General features: G+C 34.0%; 1 protein-coding gene across 4 annotated transcripts in view; it reads right to left on the bottom strand.

Moving 5' to 3' along the window:
- CCSER1 (coiled-coil serine rich protein 1) overlaps positions 1–15,137 on the bottom strand; it is a 681,310-nt gene that overhangs the window by 113,123 nt on the left and 553,050 nt on the right. The gene's annotated exons all lie outside the window — the stretch shown is intronic.

Genomic DNA, 15,137 nt, shown 5'->3' with positions numbered 1-15,137 from the left:
TACTTTTTTGGGATTCCAGCCCATCTCCCATTTGGAAAAGGAGAACACAGAGATTAGAGAATAAAGTCACCCTCACTGAGAAGCAGACAACCTAGCCTTCCTTACTCCAACTACAAAACACAGACTCAGGGAAGATCAAGTCCTGAGCGCCTCTGTATCAATTAGAGTGCTTCTGACAATAAGTAAAAAGACACCCATCTGAAGTGGCTTAAACAGAAAAGATATTTGTTATCTCATATAACAAGATGACCAGAAGTAGGTGGTTCCAGACTCAATTAATTCAGCAGCATAACATCCTCAAAGACCCAGATACTTTCTATTTCATTCTCACTCATCCTCAAAGGCTTAGCATTAGTTCTCAGGTGTGATCCTTCAAAGTTGTAGGAAAGCAAACACAGATCCAAAAAGCATGTTTTCAATCAACTGGATTTAACAGTGGGAAGGACAGTGTCTCCTCACAAATATTTTTCATCCAATGCAGATTTTTTCCTCTGACCCAGTAGCCAGGATTGTGTCACACAACCAAGCTCTAGCTTCAAGGGAGTATCAGGCCTTTTTCAGCTGGCAGGCTCTATATCAAGGAAGAATGTCTGCGTGGGGAGGGGATCAGTGAGATGGAATCTGACATCGTAAGGATGTATGCATAAGCTTTAGGGAAAGTCTCATATGAGCTTGCATCTCATAACTCTTATTACTTTAAACATCTTTCATTCAGTAGAGTATTTAGAAATAAGTGAATGTTAAATGCTTAGCCATTGGAAAAGGGTCTGAGAATACAACAGCAAATAAGACAGAACAAGGATGCTTATACTTTCCAGCACAAGGGATGGATTTTTAAAGTATGATGTTGTTACGGAAGAGATTTACTAGGTCTAGAGAAACCCCGTCTAGTCTTTTTTGATGAAGTAATGTTCAAGCCAAAATGTGAAAGATGAGTATGATTTTGCTATGGGAAAAGAAAAACAAAACACACTTGAACTAAGGTAAAAGGGAATACAGCAAGTTCAAGGAAATAAAAGATATCTAATATACATGAAGTATAAAACAAAGGGACAGAATGACACAAAATAACACTTGACAACGCTGTAAAATAAGCCATTTCATTTGTGCCTGTTAGATTTTATCTTAAGGATAACAGTTTTTAGTATGGATATGATATATTTGCATAAAGCTGGAAGAATGATTGGGAAATATGGAGAGGGGGTAAAGTTTAAGCAGCATAGTGTTCAAGATAATAATATTATCAAGATAATTAGGAGGCTATTACTATATTAGAGAAAGGAAATAATAGTATTTTTAACTAAGGTGATAGTAGTGGCCCTGAATTACTGATTTTGTCCCAAGTCCTCTAACAAAATGCTCAATTACTGTCTAAAATAATTTTTACCAAGGTATTAATGCACCTGATTTTAAAATACATAATTGCAAATTAATTCAATGTAGTTTAGTACAGAATTTTCAAAAGTCAACCAAGAACCTCTAACCCTATCTCTAAGGGATGAAGAATCTTGAGGAATGCAGGGTTCCCTCTAGCGTAAATGTGGTATCCCACAAGAAGTTCATTAGCTTCATTGCAGAAGACTGTTCCCTCTCCAAACATGAAACAAAATATAGGAAAAATACATAATCTCTGGGATGTTGGTTTGGGGAATGATAGATTTGGTTTTTCATTTTGTTTGTGTGTTGGCTTGGTTTAGTTTTCTACACGAATGCATTTCCACTAACACAATGGCATTTAATACAGAACTCAATTACAATAACTTTTGCTTCTTAGATACTTTACAGCAAGGCTTACTTGCAATCACTCAACATGAGATACATCTATCCAAGTACTCATGCACATCCTACTTTCAAATTAATCTTCTTCAATGTATTTTTCAAACGCTTGAATTGTGTTTCGTTCTATTCAGGGACTTATGAATACAGAGACACAGTATAAATCGTCTCCCTATCATAGTCTTCCAATTGCCAGAGGTCTGTAAAATACAGACTCAACAAATTAACTTTTGTTAGACCTGAATTTTCTACTTCCGACAGTAGTAACTTTAAGCAGCATAGTGTTCAAGATAATATAATTTGAGTTATACTGTTATCAGGCAAAAATAGTGTTTATATTTTAAAGAGAAAATAGTCTAATAAATGTATTCAGTCATGAGTTAGTGAACTGTATTCTTTTTCCTCCCAAGATATTAAACCAAAAGAAGAGAAAATTTAAAGGACAGGAGAACTATTACTGAAAGAAGCATCTAACTTTTTTTTGTTTTAATTGTATATCAGGCATTCTGGATAAATTATCTTATTTAACCCTTACAATAACCTTGTGTTAGGAACTTGTGTTTTGTGATTAAGTGTTGAGAAACTAATGCTTGTGTAAATAATATACTCTATCTCCCAGACTAACTATAGGTCTGTTTGGCTCCAATGTCTAGATATTTCAATATGATGCTATAGTGCCTCTTTCATAAAACCTCTACAATATGCCAAACATTCTTAGGTGTTTTAAACACATTTAATTTAGTTAGTAAAATAATCCTGCTGGGTAGATATGGTAGATTTGTATATTTATATAGTATAGATAAGAAAACCGAAACTCAGAGAGCTTTAAATACATCTTCTAACGTCACACAGTTAAGTAGTGGAAGGAGATAAGTAATGGAGTTTTCATTTGAAGCTATTATACATGCTGACATCAAAGCACACTGTTCTGGTTCCAAATTATCCAAGATTAATAACAGAACTGGTGACAAATTATCAGGAGAAAACTAAATGAGGGCTGGGGAACAGGAAGTGCTGGGTGTGGGGTCTTAGAGCCTAACAGGTTATGTGTAGAGGCATTTTTTTAAGTTGTCTTTTATGGCATTTATTGATTAATCTATTCATACATTTACTCAACAAATACTTTTCGAGTGCCTACCATGTGCCAGATACTGGGAATATAATGTTGAAAGAAACAAGCTTCCAGTTGAGAACCGAGAGGACTAAGTTAACTAAGGCTTACTGGGGGTGGTGGGATGGAGAACAGTAAGAAACAGAAATGTATGGGGTATCTGGATACTCACACAATTAAAAAATCTTTATATTTTACTAGCTGTCTGACTTTTCTCAAATTCCTTAACATCCTAGTACTTCATTTTCCTCATATGAAAAATAAAGAAATAAACACCAGGAAAATATTAGTGTTTAATTTATATGGTTGTTGTAAACATTAAAATGAGTGATGAAGACTAATACATGTTAATACATGTAAATCATTTAGAAGGAGTGCCAGACTTCCAAGCTCTCAGTAAATACTAGTTATTAAGCACTACATAAATGTTGGATGTTATGATGACGAGTCATGTTTGCTATTAACATTAAAGTACATTACCAAAGTTTATTCGATGTATAGCTAGCTCTTAATAGGTACCATTAATTAGATCTACTAATTAGAGTAAGTCTTTGTCAAAGATTTCTGTTCAAAACAAGATCAATTGGAGCTCTGAAAATCTTCCTAAAGCTCTTTTTCAATTTTCTGTTATCTTTGAGGTAGCTTCCAAGAAATTTACTTCTCTTAATAAGACTTAGACGCAACATTTTTCTGTTCAGTAGCATGTTTTTCTTGTCTCTTAGAAACTACAAAAAGATTCACCAGCTTTGTCAAAAAAATGAGTGTTAGAGAAATATTAAGGACTTGTAGCACAAAACATATCTTCTTGATTTCACAAAAATTGAACTGGAATTTTGAAAGGAAATTGTTTAACTTCATACAATACATTATTTTTTTATTGTTGTTTTAAAAAATTACTTAAAACACCAAATTTACTCTCAGTGGCACTGTCAACACTTTGGGATGCACTGCTCTGGCCTCAACCCCACATTTTACACATTTAGATACTGAAATAGATGCTGAGCAAATTACTTTCTCAAACCATACAGCTAGATAATGGAGGAACCTGTACCAAAAGCCCTTTCCCTAATTGTTGTTCACAGCATGGAACCAACTCATCGTCACATACAACAGCAACCGGCCACCACAGTTACCGCTGATCCCAGACTCAGAGACACTTTGCTCAGTGACAGGTTTACCAAGACTCTACCTACTGAAGCTGTCAGACTTTTAAACATCTGTTTTACAAAAGGAAATACTCCACACAGAATATCCAACCTATTCGCCTTTAAAGAACTATGAAATATTAGCTAAAAATTCATGAAGGTAAATAAAAATTTTGAATGTTAATTCCATAAGTTAAAATGTGCCTGTCTATTTTCAGTTAACCCATTATAATCATTTTGTATTAGTTTTGAAATCTATATATTTATAATCAACTTCTTCAGGGAGAAATCTATATGTGTATCATATTAGTAATGAGCTTCAGAATGGAAACTGCTATATTTTTAAAACATCAAATTATAATGAAGCCAGAATAAACACCCATTTTCCCCCAAAATATATTTTCTTACTAATAACATGTGTAGTTCAGAAATTGTCTCTCCATGTGCTACATTTAGCAACCTTATCTCTTTCACTATAAAATTATCTCCAGAACAATAGGTCTACATTGCCAGACTATTTGTAACTGAATGGAATAATAATTCTTACTTTGTTTCATCAGGCACTAGACAAATTTAGAGAAGAGTTAACAAAAAATAATTATTATTATGTTTTGACATTTTGAGCAGATATTCTAGCTCTCTCTGGAGAGGAAGCAGGCTATGTTTTTATCACTTGATCTCAAGTACTCAATTCATCATTCTCATATGATCTCCAGGAGGAAATGTGGAGCGGGTTCATTCAATTTTAGCCTTCAAGGTGCTGAAGAGTTATTATTATACAATGAATCATTTTTCCTTTGTTAAATCAATTATAAGAGAACTCGAAGAGAAAAGGATCTTGTCAATATGCAATCTGGGCAGAGTTTAGAAGCCACACATTTCATTTAAAGCATTGATCAGCAATCTATGATTTTTTAACTTAAATCCACAAAATATTCTTTGATTCTGTAATAGTTGTCCATTTTTAAGGCTGAGAATTTTACTCTTAAATACAGGCCCTATGGATGGACTTTTTTGGAAAAAGAGTAAGTGAGATTAATGAGCTTATTATAATTCATTAGAAAGTGGTATGTGGATGACTGCCTACTTTAATTAGTTTTATTACTGTAGGAAATTGTTTCATATGCCAGACTCATCACCAAGCACGCCTGGAAAACATTAGAGCAGTAATCAGACTTGATATGAGGTACCTTTCATTAGGCAGTATGGCTAATGGCACTTACAATGAACAAAGAGGGCATTAAAAAGATGGACATGACAGCATCTAGCAAAAAGGAATTTATCAGATCAACTATTTTTGTGAAGCAGAGTGCAAAGTATAGTACTTCAAAATACTGTTGTGGCATACAGGGTGCTAGACTCATAATTATGGCAAAAGGTTTAAGTATCTTGGATTTATCCATTAAATCTCAATGCAAATTTTCTATGACTTACATATTATCATGAAAATGTTAGTAACCAGATTTTCTAACAAAGTAATCCTTCAAATAGTATTTCTTAACCATCACCACCCCCAAGGAACAACACATCCATAACCTTGATCAAATAGAAAAATCAAGTCACAATCCAAATATACAACATATTTCAGATCAGAAGTAAATGAAAAATTATAAACCTATTCCACAGGAATTGACTCAGCTCTTTTAATAAGTTCTGACTAACACAAAATATTCTTTTTTAAATGTTCTTAATGCCTTTTTTTTTTCACCGAGGTCAACATTAACCTTACAATCATTTCACGATTAAGATTTTGGCCTCATATAAATATCAGAAGTTAAACCTCATAGACTAACTAGAAAATAAAGGAAAACCTATGTACTCCTATACCACCTCACTCCCAAGGCACTCATACCATTCATAACTTACCAAATTTTATTTTACCATATCGTATTAAGTAGTGTTTAGGAAGCACAATCCTCATTTCACTTCTCAAGAAATGAATATTACATTTTTACATATATTGACAGCATGTTGAAGTTTCTGACTCCTCAATCTAGCCTTTACTTTTATGAATACATTCTTTCAGAATTTCGAATTTTAGAATTGTTTATTTATTTAGAATTTAGAAATTTAGAATTATTCCTCCAAATTTGTGAGCTATGCACCTAAGACATTCTAACTTTCCTCTGCTATTATAGAAATAATGCGATTGTAATTTCAGGTGGAGAACTGGAATTTCTGGCCTCTCATCTAATGTGTTTTGTTTTTACTGGAAATATTCTAATTATAAAGCATTACAGTTCAATAAGGTACCATTAAGCAACAAATGCGTAAAATACCAGCAAATGTTCTTCCATTCAATATAGATGCCACCTAGGTTGGACACAGTCTAACTTTAAAAATATTGAGAATAAGTGGAAAGGCATTTAACTATGTCCTTCTATTTCTGAGTAGTCTTATTAAAACAACAACAACAACAAACAAACCTAACCATCATCATTAACAGTAACAGCCACAACAAAGCACCCCAGGTCCAAACCCCAACAAGCATTTTTTTTTTTTTTTTTTTTGTGAGGAGGACTAGCCCTGAGCTAACATCCGATGCCAATCCTCCCCCTTTTCTTGAGGAAGACTTGCCCTGGGCTAACATCCGTGCCCATCTTCCTCTACTTTATATCGGACGCTGCCACAGCATGGCTTAACAAGCGGTGCGTTGGTGTGCGCCCGGGATTCGAACCTGAGAACCCCGGGCCACCGAAGCAGAGCATGCGCACTTAACCGCTGCACCACCGGGTGGCCCCCCTCCAACAAGCATTTTTAATGTTCTAAAGAAAGTTGCTTGCCTACGGTTTACCAGTAGCTTTTAAAATTACATTGTAAACATTCTGATTTCCTGTCCTATGACATAGTGATTCAGCATTCAAGTCTGCCATCAATTGCTTTTATTAAAGGCAGAAAGCACCACAAAATTAAACAATGCATATGCTGCAAATTAAGATAAGAGCAATCAGTAGTATTAGAAATGTTCGCCCGTTTTGTATTCATTTAAAAAAATTACTCTTTTTGGATTACACTTTGTTTTGTTTGCAATACAGATTATTGATTAGTGGGTATAAGAGGATATAAAAACTTGGGAGGAAGAAAATATTTTTCCTTTGAGGTCATAAAAGGAAAGGATCATCACAAGAAAAGACACTTAATAGATAAAATCATTTTTTAACACAATAAAAAAGCCTACTTTTCTTTAAGAGGAAATCCATTTTAACGGACAAGTCACAGTAATTCTGCCAGGATGTTCTTGAGATTACAGAATGATTTGAGGCTTCGTTTTATCTACTACACCACAACTCAAGTGTTTGAAAACTACAATAACTTAAGCCTAAGCATGGAAACATTTTCAAGTATGAAAGTAGTCTGGTGATTGATTGATTTATCTGCCATAAACAAGTTCTAATTCCTTGACACTTTTTCGAATGACACTGAAATATTTGCATTTTGTTCCAGCAGTGAATCTGATACACCTGACATTTTCTGTGAGAAATGTTGCCTATTGCCATAGATGAAACGGTTATCAAAAAATAATAAGCATATATTTGGTAAGTGTTACCGCCTGTCAAAAACTAGTCTTAATTTTGATAGTGAATAGTAATTGATATGAAGTTTGCTATATGTTTTCTGTCACATTTTTATTTAACCACTGGAAATGTTATTAAATAATACATTGATTCAAAAACAAAACTCTAATGATAATCCTCACTGTCCCTCTAAAACATATCTTTGAACGACAACGGTAGGAAAATTTCTAAAAAATAATGGAATGTGTTTATAATTTGATATTTTATGTTTTATATTTTCTGAAGAATCATTTCCTTTTCTTTTTTATTACAAAAGCGTTACTAGCTTTTTTGCTTTGAGACCAAATGTCCTCAGAGTGAAAAGTCACCGTAGAACTAAAGCTTATGAGTAGGATTGTATGATTTCTTGTCTCAGTCTGACAGCACCTGGGATTTAGATAAAGACCAAAACTTGGGGGTCCATATATGCAAAATTTATACTGATTATATGTTTTACTTTCTGCCAACTGCCAGTGGTAATAACACCTAAGAATCACTCCACGACACCAATTTAAGTCACCACAATGTAGAAATAGTAATAGGAAACCAGAGGATACATCAAGAAAAGCTGTGTGTAAAAAGAAAAACAAGTATTATTTGCTGGGGTTCCAAGTGAAATCCAACTTCCCATGCCAATATCAGGATCAACGAAATCAGCAGAAAATTGAAAACCTCCAAATTAACTAAACCATCTCATGCATTATGGCCCAAAACAACATATTTGGACGTTGTTTACATTCAAAATAGTACTTCTGTTTTTATGGAAATGTCAATTTTGTTCCACTTCTTTGTTTCTTAGTGCCTGACGTTTTCTAAATACAATCACTTTATTTGGTAAAAGAGTTTTAGCGCTATATCTTTCTAGTTGGAAGGAAAGAAAAAGCAGGATGTACAAATAATAGACTTTGATTTCTACCAATTCAAGTATAAAATTTTAAGATGGTATAAATAGGTCAATGAAAATATAATTTTATTAAGAACATCCATTTCTGCATAAAAAATGTGGTCACAATAATATTTAAAGAAAGATGATTATCAAATCACTAGTATGAAAAATAACATTTATATATAACAAATAATGAACAATATATTTTACTTAAACATTTGGGTGATAAATTTAATAAATCAAATAGGCTTAGAATAACATATTTTATAATTAAACAAAAATATCATTAGAAATGAAAAATATTTCATATTTTATTTCTAATGAAGAGATTTTATCTTAAATATAAAAATGTTATGTAATGAATGGTTGTGTTCTCCTCAAATCCATATGTGGAAGCCCTAACGACCAATGTGAAGGTATTTGGAGGTGGGTCTTTGGGAGGTAATTAAGAGTTAGATGAGGTCACCAGAATAGGGCCCTCATAAAGGGATTAGTGTGCTTCTAAGAAGAGGCAGAGAGACCAGAACATTCTCTTTCCCTCTCTGCCATGTGAGGACACAAGAAAGTGGCTGTCTGCAAGCCAGGAAGGGGCCTTCACAAGGAATCAAATTTGACACCTTGATCTTGGACTTCCCAGCCTCCAGAACTATGAGAATCTGTTGCTTAAGCCATCCACTCTATGGTATTTAGTTACAGCGGCCTGAGCTAAGACAAAAACCAACAGGGGTGGATTAGGATAACTTATGTAAATATTAGGAGCATGTAAGCACCTTAAAATTATAGTTACGTAAAAGGTTGAATAACCAATAATGCATTAAAAATTCCATAGCTACATTTATGATAGCAAAAGCAGTCCCAGAAAAAACGATATTCCATACTTGCAGGATAATCATAAGGTTCTAAATGGATTTTAAAACAAACAAACAACAAACTCTTGCCTCTAGTATTTTTTTTTTCTTTTGAAACAAATTAAAAACATCAAAACTGCTATTTCTCTAATTTAAGTGATAAATTTTATTTGCATTGTTGCTCAAATGACTTGTTCAATTCAGATTTTTGGTAAACTATTGAGCAACAAATTTTATTTGATTCCTAGAGTTTTGACTATGTCAACAGCTCAATTTGTCATTTGCACGTGGTTGTGCTTTTGTGAGTGTGTATATGTCTGAAAGAGAAAAAGACAGCTTGTGAGAGAGAAAGAAAGAGTGAAGCAATTGAGTGAGAGAGAGAGAGTGCCAGTGAAAGAGATTTGGAGGAGAGGGGCAGTAGAGGAGGACAGAATGAGAGAGAGAAAAAGGAAGAACAGTGGTGGGTATAGTGCATGGTAACCACTGAATACACTGAAGGATAACAAATAAACAATAGTTAATATAAGGAAAGTAACTTGCTTTGGGCTTCTTCCCTAACATTTGAAGATAATATTAAAATACTGAAAATATTATTTAATAACTCATTCTTTGATATATATATATATATGTTACTGTTGACATATTGATCTAAATGACCCATGACCCAGTCTATAAATGGTAATCCTTATATGCTTTAATTTTTCTTTTTTTAATTTCAGGTTTTTAACCTTTCACTCACAAATTTAGTAGTAAACACTTAGTGAGTGTTGTTATAATTATCTGTAGCTGAGTAATGAATTAAATGGAACAAATATTCATCATCTCAGACAGTTTCTGAGAGTCAGGAATCTGGGTGTGGCTTAGTTGAGTGTTGGCTTAAGATCTCTTGAGGTTGTCCTCCAGATGCCAGCCAGGGCTGTAGTCTTCTCAACTGTAGTTCCACTGGAGTTGACGGATCCCTTCCCAAGCGCACTCATTAGGTGTCTTCATAAGGCTGCCTCGCGACACGGAAGGCTTCCCCAAGGCAAGTGATGCAAGGGAGAGTGAAAGAGAGAGTCCAAGAAAGGTAGCCTACATATGAATGATCTAATACATCATATAACTTTGTAAGAATTATATTTTTCTCAGTAATCTAGCTAATGACAGCCACAAAGACATACACAAGAAGTAGCCTTTTGAGTTCACGAAGTTAGGACAATCAGTTGGTTTAGTTTAGCATCAGCAAACTGGAATTCAACTGATCTCTAGGAAGGAAAGGGTCACAGATAATTTTCAAAGCAGAAGAACTAACTGTTTAAACCTACAACACTACTTAGATCATCAAAAAAATGGCAAATCCAAAGTTCAAATACAATCATGTTATGATTCTTTCCACTAAAAAAAAAATTTTGTTCTACATTTGCATTTTGTCTCCTGTAGAATTATGAATAGTTGTACTACTGCTAAATTCATTTCAGATTAGTTTCTTATACTTTAAAAAAAACACCTGTAGGAATACAGAAAAGCAGAACAATGAATCTTTTGCATCATGCATTTCTTTAAATGTCCTCCTATGGACTCAGTCCAGAAGGCTATGCTGGGCAAATTTCGTAACATTAAGATAATGACTATCATACGTATTTTTCCAAATTTGAATGATGCACAGAGCATCTGTGAGGTAGCTGGGCACCATTCTCTAGTCAGATAAACAGTATTCAACTTGCTCAGTAGAACAATCACATTCGACAGGTAATTAATCTTAAGTTGAACCGACTGCTAAGGTAGTGATAAATTGCTTTGGCTCTCTAAACTACAAAGAATAGATCACATCTCATATGAGTTCTAGTGCACGAAACTTAAGCTTTCTTAGATCTCATAAATGTTTTATATCTTCACACTGTCCCTACTTCTGTATCAATGGAGAGGAAATAAATATGAGTTACTGTCAGAATTTGTGAACACAGAGAAGGAATTCAGAAAAAATTTTTAAAACTCCATATACATGTGTATGTATGTTTATAAAATTAAATTTTAATACTAGGTGGCATTTATTACATAATGACAAGGTCATTTTGATTATGGTTCCATTCATATTCTTCATATACAATTTATTACATATAGATAATATATTCAAATAAAATAGATTAATTTATATTTGAGCAGTCAGATATTTTACTTCTCTCTACTTAGCTGTACCTGGTGTTACTTAACACACATGATCCTGAAAATCTGAGTTGTAAATAAAAATTTTGCATAAATAGCATTTTATGTGAACTGGGAAAATTATGTGAACAAAACTTTCAGCAAGTTATTTTCATAAATAGAGTATCTATCTGCATTAGAAGCTCTCATCTGCTAAGTTCAAATATGGATAGGCTGTTTAATTGAGATTGATGGGTTTCTTGTTTAGACTTTTGGAATACTACAAGTCCCCAAATTTCTAACACTTTATGTTGTAAAGTTTTCCGTCAAAGTTAATTAAAATTTAATATATGTATTCCCTTTTCTTCCTCCAATGCTTTCAATGATCCTTTGGCTTCAACCACACCCCTACCCCCCACCCCCATAAGAACCCACACAGCTAACAATCATGAACTACTTATATGGCCTCAGACAAGCCACACTCACCTCCATATTTCCAGCGTCTTTCTTTCTGCTCAGAATGGCCTTTCCCTAATCTAGCACAATCTGACTCATTCTTAAAAATTCAGCTCAAATATTGCCCTCTCTGGGAAATCTGGAATCTCTTGATCTAAATTAGATGCCCCATTTTTGTATTTACTTAAAAATTTATTTTAACCCTTCACAGTCTTGCCTATAATTGTAGTTTGTTTTCCTACCCCATTCCTCATTAGACTGCAATTTCCTGGGGAAAGAAACCATGGCTTAACTGACTCTGCAACCCTGGCTATAGTGGAGTGACTAGCAAAGAGTAAATATTTTTAAAAAAGAAGAAAAAAGGTTGTATTAGTGGTAAAAATGGGAAGAGGGAGTGACTCTGCTTCAAATCTCTGCATCTCAGATCCTAATAAAGAGAACAGAGCAATACTAAACAGGTGTTCAGGTGTATTTCTTAATTGCCAAAGTTCGGGAGTGGTCCTTGAGTAAAATATCTGTATATCAGGTGTTCATAGGTCAAGAAATGTTTAAAGAAAAGCAATATTAAGATGCCCCTCAGGGAGGCAGAAAGAAATTTCTCTCTCATTGTTTAAAATCTGCATATGTATGCATTGCTAATAAGTGTATTAGGATTTTATGCAGGGATTCTGAATCCTTTAAGGAGACCAAAGGCTATTTAATAAACCATTTTTGTTAAAAACAGGCTTCCCAAAGGCCTTGCACAGGTTGTTAAATACTAAGTCAATTCAGGTTTGATACAGAGCCGCCTCTAAGAACACAAGAGAGAGTTAATTAAGTGCGTTAGTGACCTGTTTGCTAAGAATTATGTTCCTGATTGGGAGGAAACTTGGACAGAGGCACTTTAGAGAGACTGTTGCAGACACACCGGGTTGCCATGCTTTTTTTCTCCACTTTTCCTTTGGGAAAAGAAAGGCACATAGACCACCAAAAAAGAATGAGGACAGTGAGATACTTCATAGAGTAAAGAAAAATTATTTTGTATTTACAAAACGATTGGTCTGTTTATTAGGTAGTGAGGAATATATATTGGTTAACAGTATAATTCATTAAAGTATTTGGAAGTCACACAGGACAGCAGAAAAAGAGAGCATGGATTGCTACTAATATCCAAGTTATAACTGACTTTTCAGGAAATCACAGGTTAGGGATTTTCAACTAATTCTCTAGGTGAGAGAAATAACTTGGCATAAATTAAATGAGATATTCTTCACCATTCTTTTAAATGGTTTAATAACAGGTTAAGTTGTGAAAGTTAATATTAGAATTAATATTTTTTAAATTTCACAATTTTAATAAATACTTCAATTCTTACAGAGAAAATATTATGGCCTTGATACTCTGCTTTGCGTTCTGTTTAAATAAGGCTTGCCATCATGCTCCATGCTGCCCACACCTCAGGGACCACCATCACTAACTAGGTTACAACTGATGTTTCTGTAAGCATGAGACACCTAAGAAAAATTAATCAGTATTTTCAGCGTGTTCCATAAATGCAGCTTTATTAGTAACGATGATGTTTATACTTAAAGACCAAGTACTGGTTCTTCTCCATAGCAGATGAACTTCCTGGATTACAGTTCTACTTATATTCCATTGGTCAAAGTTAATCCTGTTAAAAACAAATAAAAAAAGACATACACCTTGTTTGGAGACATTATCTCCTGAAATGCTTTTCATTTGTCTATTAAATAAATATATATTAAATGCAAGCCTGTCCTCGTTGATTATTACAATCTACCTGGAAGGTCAGATTTCATAGAAGTCCTAGAAGTATGGTGAGTGCTCTGAAAAAGAAGAATCAGGTGGAAGTCCCCTTGTCCTGTAGAGTTTGGTCAAAATAAAACTGCCGGAGGAGCAGGTGACCACTTGAACAAGAACGGAAACAAAATTTAAGGAAGCTGAAGCTCAACTACAGTCTTTCTAGAACTAAATAAACATATTGTAACCAAAAAACTTATGTAAGGCAATGGAAAAAGAAGACATTCCCTTCTGAGACCTCATTTAGTGACTGAAATATCAAGTAAAGGAAATAAATTAAAGCACAGAGAGAAAAAAACAAAAAATAAAGAGATAAAAATTACCAGAAAACAAGATAGATTTGGAAAATGAATCCAGGAGACATAATTTGCAAATAATGGAATTTCCAGACTGACGAAAAGGAAGAGATGGAATAGAGACAGTAACTATGCAATAACTTTAAAAAACAAAAATAAAAAACCCCTAAACTGAAGAATGACTCATTTCTGCAGATTGAAACAGCTTGCTGAGCTCTAAGCAAGGCTGATACAAGGGGATGCATATCTAAGGATTCACACATCTAAGGGATTTATGCATAAAGAGATGCTTAAAACATTAATCACTAAATTGGTCAATAAATATGGTTAGCTTAGAATGGAAATATTTTAAACTATTTGAATACTTATACTATTCATTATTCTTTTGTTTTTATTTGTTTTACAAAAAAATATATATTTATTTCCTATGGCTACTGTAACAAATTATCACAAACTTGAAGAATTAAAACAGAAATTTATTCTTTCCCAGTTCTGGAGGCCAGAAGCCCAAAATCAGCATCACTGGCCTGAAATCAAGGTGATGGCAGAACTACATTTTCTCTGGAGGCCTCTTTCCGGTTCTGGTGGTGGCTGACACTCCTTTGCTTATAGCTGCGTCACTCCAATCCCTTCCTCTGTTGTCACATTGCCTCCTCTTCTTTTTGTGTCAAATCTCTCTGCCTCTCTCATAATGACACCTGTGATTGCATTTAGGATCCACCCAGATAAACTGGCATAATCTCCTCATCTCAAGATCATTAATTTAATCACATTTGCAAAGAATCCTTTTTTCCAGCAAGGTAATATTTACAGGTTGGAATTAGGACATGATAACTTTGGGGAGCCATCTTTCAGCCTACTACAACATGCATTTCTTTATCTTTATTTCATAAAAAATGAGAAGATTATTTTCAGTATGAAATAAGAAAAAGGATTTGGGGCTTTTACATAAGCACTATTATTAGAAGCCATTAAAATTTTTACAGAAGTAAGAGACATGATCAAATTTTTATTTTGAAATAACTATGGCTACATTGTAGAGAATGGCTTTGGTTGGGAATAGGCATACAAGAGACGATACTGGGCGGTCAGGTCAGAGGCTGCTGCAGTCCTGGATGAGCAAAGAGAGTGGTTCAGACTGTCA

This window comes from Ceratotherium simum, chromosome 8, assembly GCF_057802395.1.
Source record: "Ceratotherium simum simum isolate JZ-2026a chromosome 8, ASM5780239v1, whole genome shotgun sequence".
In the NCBI taxonomy this organism is placed as follows: Eukaryota; Metazoa; Chordata; class Mammalia; order Perissodactyla; family Rhinocerotidae; genus Ceratotherium; species Ceratotherium simum.
This window is presented reverse-complemented; position numbering and strand designations above follow the sequence as displayed.